This window comes from Macrobrachium nipponense, chromosome 1, assembly GCF_015104395.2.
Source record: "Macrobrachium nipponense isolate FS-2020 chromosome 1, ASM1510439v2, whole genome shotgun sequence".
Classification (NCBI taxonomy): domain Eukaryota; kingdom Metazoa; phylum Arthropoda; class Malacostraca; order Decapoda; family Palaemonidae; genus Macrobrachium; species Macrobrachium nipponense.
Genome location: NC_087200.1, coordinates 118,792,904 through 118,798,903, shown reverse-complemented (window position 1 = coordinate 118,798,903; position 6,000 = coordinate 118,792,904). Strand labels below are relative to the sequence as shown.

The following is a 6,000-nucleotide window of genomic DNA, read 5'->3' as shown; positions in this document are numbered from 1 at the left end:
TACAGGTATTGCGGTCATTATTATTTTCTGTTTTATTCTGAATTGAAGAACGAGATATACGGCATTTACGTTGTGCGTAATTCTATACACCTATCCGTATATACGTGTATGTGTAATATATATATATATATATTATATATATATATATATATATATATATATATATAATATATATATATATATATATATTTCAGGATTTTAACCCAAAACCAAGGAAAAGTAAAACCTCTTTATAACCTGATTCATTCATTCTTGCTTATATGCAAGTTGTCCCTGTGAACTGGAAGCCTCCATCCTCTCTAAACCCCACTTTGCTCCCATTGGCTGCTCTGGATTTGCTCTCCACAGGAGACCTAAATGAGGGAGTGGCCTATCTAGGCGAGATTTTAGAGGGACAGGGCTCCAGCCGCTCTGCCTCAGACACTCTCAAAATGCTCAAACTCTCAGACTTTCTCAAGCCCTGCAGACTCCACTTCACCCATTCTGCTCCCCTGCCACTTCTGGGGAATCCCACAAGTGTTCTTATACCTCCATAGTGCACAGAAATATCAGCAGATAAGAAGACTACCAAACCCAGGATTCCCAGGTACTGTGAGATGTAAATTTAGTGCAGTCAGGGAATCGTTTTGCCTCCTGTTGGTATTTCATTTCCATTCTTCCAAGGTGACTTTCCCCCCCCTTCTTTGTTCAGCTTCTCACTCCCCCAATTTCGGTTCAATGCTGTGATTAATTCCCTTGTGATGCTATTAAACATCCCCTAGTTAATTCAGCAATGTAATAGTCCTTTCTGCATAAACTCCCAGTCATTTCATGCCCCTTGAGTGGGTTGTAATATTTTATGCTAAGAGGAAGTAGTGTGTAATGTTTCCCACATGTTCCTCACCTTAGTACTAATGCTAGAATGCAATCTCTTTGCAGACAAACACTGTGCCTGATTGTGGGAGAAATCGGAAACCCTTTGGAATAAGCCTTGCATTGAAATAACCTGTTTTGCTCAAATTCTGATCTCCATGTCTGGTTCATTTCCCAGCCCCGTGTTTCCGGTGGACTGACAATCAACTACCTCACTAAATGTAAATATAGTTCATTTAAAACTAATGTCCAGAGTTCATGTAATTTCCTCCTTTTTCAGTAATATCTGCCTTCTGCCATAGATTTTTTTTTCGTGATAACTCTCTTCCCTCCAGTCAAGGCCAATTTTAAGAGCGTTAGACTACATTTTCAAGGAGGGAACTAGCTGGTCATAACAATATATATATAATTTGCATATGTATATTCATTAACAAATACATACAAACAAAGTTGCAAATACAAGTATATACGAGCAGATGTACTACTTACCTGAAAACAACGTAAATACTGTATATCTGATTCTTCAATTCAAAATTAAACTGATAATTAATAATGACGACAATTCCAATACTTTTTAGAATCACGAATAAACCTCATTTATATGTTCAATGATTATGCCAAGAACTTTACACACATACACACACACACACACACACACACATATATATATATTTTATATATATATATTATATATATATATGTGTGTGTGTGTGTGTATGTGTGTGTGTGTGTGTGCATTACGCTACAAATGTCCTTTAATATCCAATTCGCTCACCTTGGATAGCCGAGTGGTTTAGAGCGCTTATATGTACGTCCTGAATTCTTAGTTCCGTGGTTCGCGCCCATGAGCCGACGAATTTATCATCGACTATATATATATTATATATATATATATAGATATATTAATTCCGAGTTAGAGCAAATTAGATATTAAAGGACATTTGAAGCTTAATGCGTATTAATGAATCACGGTAATGTGAATAAGACTTATATATCATATACATATATAATATATATATATATATATATATATATATATATATTTATATATATTATTGAGTGTGGCCGCGAATAGGCGTGCGTTCCAGAGTGTGTTCGAGACAAAAAACAAAAATTTGAGGGTCACTTGAAATTAGGTCAGTAGCGCGATCCTTTTATGGTCACAAGCCCAGGTTTTGCCAGCGAGAATGCAAGAAGTCCTTCTGGAGTGGTGCTCCTCACCTGAAGCTATTTTTGGTCCGAAGGTGAAACAAATAACTTCTCCTGTTGCTACGGGTTCGTCCGTGTTTTTGCTGCCCTCCTCAATTGTGTATCCGAGCTTATATGGTCATGCGAACGGCGTGGGTGCTTTTGTCCCTCGCATGTACTTAGCCTATGTATTCTCTGGGTCTTTTTTATTGTTTATAAGGTTATCAAGAAGGATTTTTCTTTGGTTTCTGCTGTTTGTAATCCTCTCTCCCACCGACCCCCCCCCCTCCTTTCTCTATCTCTAAAAATTACATTTCCATGTAATTTTTTTTTGTACACATATGCAACATAATTTAGTTGTTTTATATATATCTATACATACATATATATTTTTTATTTCTTTTATTTTACGTGTTACAGGAAAACCAGATCAGATAAAAAATCTACGTTGTTACTTTGTTACTTATTATCCTAATTCCGAAACCGGTCCGAACGAAATCAGCTGCATCCAGCCTGTACAGATTAAAGAGTTGCAGCTAGGCGGAGGAGCAAAAAAATTGTCTCCCAATTTTCAAATTTCTTTGAATAATTTTCTTTTAATTTATTCAAAGAATAATAATATATGGGTGGTTCAGGTCTATAAGACCTTACATTTGTAAATCGACCACCGACTTTAATATTCACCCATGGATGCTCGAGGGCCTCAAATATTCTTACATGAATACAATGATTCTTTTAGAGAGATGAAAACACAAAGTCTTGTTCACATTTGCCGGAAAAATCTTTACAACAAACAGACAAGATATATATCTTTGTACCACCCAGCTGGCCTCCACATCCCATATATATTTGTTTCCGTTATCTTGAGTCGCATAATCATTTTTCTTTCAAGAGTCGACCACTTCCATCTGGTTTAGATCTCATCCTTTTTGTTTCCCGTTTATTAGTTTATAATTTGTCTCCCTCCCTATACAAACAAAAGTTATTATATGGATTATGGAAAACCAGTTATGTACTCAAGTCCATTAAGTTGCTCTTCTCTAAATCATCGCCATAAAATTCACAGCTTTTACAATTATTGTTATAGTTGTAAACGTCAATGTCCTTCTGCTATTTTGTTTTTCAATCCAATAGCGTATCTAGGCAGTAATGAATCTACTCTTAACAAGAGTAGATTCAGTTAGTCTGTGCATTTATGTGAATCATAAATGTCAATTATTGTATACTCATTTTAGCGAATATTCGATAATGACATCGGTTACTTTTCATAACACAATTCGACTTTCTCTCCATCTTTTTATTGTTATAATATATTAACTACCGTTAATTGTTGAATTGTTCATGAAGTTCCCTCTGTGTAGTAAAACTTCTACAGCATTAACTGTTTCATACATGTCCATGAAGGCTCATCAGCACTGCATCGAAAATACCTACGTACACTTTGCCACTCAACTTCACCTTGCTTACACTTTCGCACTTCCTGGATACTAAGGTACTTCCTTTTCAGCGCCTCTTTCACGTCCTCTCTCCAACCCTATTACCTTCCTTCCTCCTGCTTCCTAACATTCCTGAATTCTATTTTCTTACTACCTTGTCACAGTCCATTCTTTCCCCATCAACAAACCATCTCAAAATACCGTGGTTTTTCATTCTGCCTCCGCCACACATGATACCCAAACAGTTTATCACAACTGTTTCAACAGTTTACCTTTACAGTTTCAACATTTCATCCTTCATTTGCAGTATCATCCATACCCCACGTTCATAAGGCGAGTTTGGGAAACAATCCCTTTGTTTCCAAAGACATTTTAAGTCTTTCCAATTTTCTGATCATGCACTCACCGCTACTCATCTTGCTCCACTTATTTTGACTTACCTTTTCTCTCATCCTATCATCATTCGTTATGCTTCCTTCCAAATACTTACATGATCAGTAACTTCACGTTTTTCATCATCCACTTTTATATTCACTGCTTCATCTTTTCGAACTCTTTCTCACTGCACTCTCAGCATTCTTCCCCTGCAAACACTTCCAGTCTCCTTTACTAGATCCTGCAGTTTCTCTTACTTTTGCCCAATCGCTGTTGTGTCACTTGCAAACACCAGCCATTCTTAACTCCATCCGGAAATCTTTCTTTTACCACAGCTTTGAACTTTCATCATCTATATATCTTTCAACTGACTTCCCACATCACTCCGTCCATAAAGAAGCTGAGGAGCCACAAAGACATAACTCACCTTTGTCTCAGACGCACTTTTACACCAAACCTGCCACTCCTTAGCTTATATTCTCTAAATCATGCTTCACTTCCATCATACAAACTTTTAAATGCTCTAAAAGACTTATCTTCTGTATAATAAATCTTCAACACCCTCCAAATTGCCCCTCTGAGTAATGGTTCATCACAACAGCTTCCATCCTCTTCCTTTGATTTCTATTTAAAATTCACAATTTTCTTCCGTAAAAGGTTGGCTTAACAATTCTTACATGCGAGCTTGTTGGCATGCTGTAACCTGGCGCTGCTGTCTCCGTTGCCCTCCCAATCTCCTACCTACCCTGACCCCGCCCGGGCCGGACAAACAGGTTTCAAGGAGGAGGATGGATGTCTCCCCACCCTCCCATTTCCCTACCTACCCCGCCCCACCTGGGGTGGGTGGCTGTGTCACGTCTCTCCTCTTGTCACCCAAGGGAAGACAAACAAGATCCACTCGGGTTATATTATTATAGAATCGATGGATAGATGTCCCCACCTCGGTTCCCACTGGCAATTCACGTATTTTCTCAATCTTTAGCTAAATTAGCTACCTTCCTTCCGTTACCTATTATGTGACTTATCTCCCTCTCATTCTATTTTCATCTATTCGATTTGTCACAAATAATTATAAGAATGAACCACGTCCATTCTTCTACCATAGCAGTTCTAATGTTCACTTGCTCCATCTTCCTGGTTTCTATTAGCCTTATCTCAAAGATTTAGCTCAAACTTTTAAACACTTTCAAAGCTGTGCTAGTTCTGCAGTTTCTCTTCATTATGCCAAATCAGCAATAGATATTCAGCGATCATCATCAAATAGAAATTCCATTCACATACCATTTTCTTATCGCAAAGCCTTCTACATTTATCTACAGACCTTTCTCTGACTTCTCGCATCACTCATTACAAAAAGAAAATGACAGCCACAAGTTATTGCACATCCTTGTCTCTGAACAGCTTGTAAACAAAACGAATAACTTCTACACAAAACGAGTCACTCTTCTGTCTCTATATTCTACCATATGATTTTCTTCCATCATAAAAACTCTTATTCGCCTTCCATAAACTATCTTCTACCCATACATTCACAACTAAACACAAAATACAAAATCAAATGGTTGCATGTCTTAAGAGATTTACAACAGCAAAACGAATACTTAGTGTTCTAATATATGTAGATGGGTCAGTGATTGGTTTGGTGCATTTGGTGCAAAAGTCTGAAGGAAACATGTATGCTTAATGCTTCCATGGTTGTTCAATATATTTATGGATACTAAGGTGCAAGATTTCAGAGAAAGGTCGAATGTATACATGAAAAGTTAAGCAGTAAAAGCTGAGGTCGTGAATAAGGAGTGAAGCCTCAGATTTCAGCTAATGATACGGAGCTAACAGGGCTTAGTGAACAGAAACTAGACAAATCAAGAGTGTGTGTGTGTGTGTGTGTGTGTGTGTGTGTGTGTGTGTGTGTGTATCAACTATCATATTTTTTATATAAATTTTTTTAATAAGTATAATTAATATTAACACTAAATTACAAGTACTTGGCAAAACTTGAAAAGGCAATTCAGGATTTGTATCAAAGCCTAGACACCGTTAGTGTTGAAATCCTCAACAGACTCTAGTTATACAAAAACCATCAATGAAAACTCATAAATGCAACATTATAAGACTAGTACAGATTCATAAGTGTTGCAAGTATTTTAAT

The 6,000-nt window shown here is 37.1% G+C and overlaps 1 long non-coding RNA gene across 1 annotated transcript in view; it reads left to right on the top strand.

Moving 5' to 3' along the window:
* Window positions 1-367: 367 nt before the first annotated feature.
* The window catches only part of LOC135219583 (uncharacterized), a 75,083-nt gene continuing 69,450 nt past the window's right edge, over window positions 368-6,000 (top strand). The window contains exons 1-2 of the long non-coding RNA XR_010315466.1: window positions 368-586; window positions 919-1,073. This is a non-coding gene — a long non-coding RNA (uncharacterized LOC135219583). The remainder of the gene's footprint in view (window positions 587-918; window positions 1,074-6,000) is intronic.